This window comes from Sardina pilchardus, chromosome 18 (genome assembly GCF_963854185.1).
Source record: "Sardina pilchardus chromosome 18, fSarPil1.1, whole genome shotgun sequence".
Lineage (NCBI taxonomy): Eukaryota > Metazoa > Chordata > Actinopteri > Clupeiformes > Clupeidae > Sardina > Sardina pilchardus.
Genome location: NC_085011.1, coordinates 5,249,679 through 5,252,126, shown reverse-complemented (window position 1 = coordinate 5,252,126; position 2,448 = coordinate 5,249,679). Strand labels below are relative to the sequence as shown.

The 2,448-nt window shown below is 42.4% G+C and overlaps 1 protein-coding gene across 1 annotated transcript in view; it reads left to right on the top strand.

Annotated features, from left to right (window-relative positions):
- rassf4a (Ras association domain family member 4a) overlaps positions 1-276 on the top strand; it is a 35,252-nt gene extending 34,976 nt beyond the window's left edge. The window contains exon 11 of the mRNA XM_062519420.1: positions 1-276. This exon is cut by the window's left edge and continues 106 nt beyond it. The gene's annotated coding sequence lies outside the window, so the exon portion shown is untranslated.
- Positions 277-2,448: the final 2,172 nt, after the last annotated feature.

Sequence of the window (2,448 nt, the reverse complement as noted above, 5' to 3'; positions counted from 1 at the left end):
GAATATTTACCATGAGAAAAGAAAGAAAGAAAGAAAGAAAGAAAGATAGGTCAAAGCCAAGCTCACTATAATATACTCAGGACTAACTAAGACACAAACACACCCACACACACAAAGAGAGCTAGAAAGAGAGACACTTAAACATATCATTCACTTATGTACTGCTGATTTGAACAGATACTGCACATATCAGGTAAGCTAGCAATTTCAGTCTAGAAGCTCCAGCATAGCACCACCCATTTATAAAGAATGTTACATTTCTACTTATTCAGTCCTTTCTGTATGGCATTTCTTGAAATAAATATATTGATTTATTACATTGACTGGTTCAGATGTTGCTTTACAAATGAAATTGTGGATCCCAAGGCATTCTAGACTGATTGGGAATGTTTAACCAGTAGAGAATGTTGAAGTGTTGTGGTAGAATCAGAGTACTCTGTTCCATTCATAAAGAATGTTCAGTACATATTGTTACACAAGTCACAGGCCGCCACTACAAACATAAATATAGCCAAATGTAAAAAAAATAAAACAGAGGTCCAGAGGTCCAGTGCAAAGAGGACACAAGCCAGTATAATGTGCGCTTGTGATCATGGGTTCTTAAAATAGCCCTGTTGAGTTGATGCCTCCCCTGTGTCGGGCACGTCGAGTTTTTGACCCGGGCCTTTCCGTGCCTCGATGGCGGGTAGCAGGTCATGTGACAGGCTGAGTGAGCTGCTCTTCTCCTGTGGTCCCAGGATCCTCTGCTGCAGCGGATTGAGCTGCTCTTCTCCTCCTGTGCTCCCAGGATCCTCTGCTGCAGCGGATTGTTGCCTTTGTTTGCACGAAGAGACACAATCATGGGCGACTTCCTGCGACGGCTGGACGAGGGTCAGATGAGCGTGTGCTGAGTCCCGTTCCCACGGATACGACTAGGAGCCCGCAGACGAGACCGCCCTCTCTCTTTCAATGTCATTTAATTATACTACTTTATACTTTTTTAACTATTTTAATTATTGTTCTTTATGCTTTTATTTACTTTTTTTTTTTTTGTTTTGCTTTTGTTTGTGTAAAGTACATTGAATTAACCCTGTGTGTGAAATGTAAATAATCTCGCCTTGCCTTTCCGCTCAACAGAAACACCTAAATATCCACCTCTTTCCTTAACCCGGAAATATGTATCGTTGCGATGGTTACGATACTGTTTTCAACTTCCGTTCATTCTGTTAACATGTGCGTTCTCCATAGCAAACTAGGTTATGCCTCAACTTAGATTTCGTTCGAAATGTTGACAATTCTGCCCTCAGCATGTATATACTGCATCACATATAACCGATATAAAATAGAAATGTTGACTTTTATATGCGTTATGATATGTTAAGCACCGTAAACCGTCACGTTAAAACAGATACAATGCAGCTTCGCCGGAAATAGAAAACCGTCTCGGTGTCATGGCGACCCCCATTGTTGGGCTGCGGAATATCGTGGATACTCTAGCAACACACACCCCTATACCTCAACACATTCTCTTTTACCTCAACACATTTAAAGGCTACACTCTCCTACATACATCACTGATTTGAGTTATAAGATAGACAGCGCCCTCTGCTGGTACTCTGTTGAAAGACCAAGCATAATATTCTTCACTCGCATAGGCCTTCATTTATGAAACGTGCGCAGGCCTGCGACATAAAACAGGCGCATACACTTATTTCCACGCAAAGCATGGCATATATCAATTTGAACGTGATCGTGGTGGCTACGCTCGAATCACGTCGAGTCTCAACTCGTGTACGCGAGTTTTTCAGGCGGCATAGCACCGTACCTGCGCACACACACACACACACATATACACACACACACACACACACACATACATAGGGATATCCGTTTTTACAAATAAATAGTAATACATGTGTGTATTGTGTTATTGGATTTTGGGGCAAGAGTTCTTGGGGAAACAGGATATGGTGAGAGAATATGGAATATGTTGGGTGTGCTTGTGCTTGTCTTTTTCAGAAACATTATTTTCCCCCACACTTTTTGGACTGATGTGGATTCTTATTTGCTCACAAACTCTCCACTTACAGAGAAAATTCATTCAGTGGGCGTGATGCCGGCGCGCATTTCCGGTTATTAGGAGCGATCAGAATACAGTTTCCCACATGTCAGAATGACCTCTCTTCCTAGATGCTTTAATGCAAATAAATCGATATGAACAAACGAATGCTTGTCACTGTAGAGGCTACCACTAACCGCGCGCTATATTTTGCGTATAGATATTCATGCTTTGGACGCGCAATTCAGAATCAAAACAAGACGGTGCCAATTGCAGCGGCAGCACCTGTTGGTTCGCGTGTGGTGGTGGCCTGAACTACCCAGGTGAGGTAAGGTGAGGTGACTCATCCAGAAATGTGCATATGCTGCTTCGGACGTATATATGTCATGATTTTCTGTACCTTCGGAGTA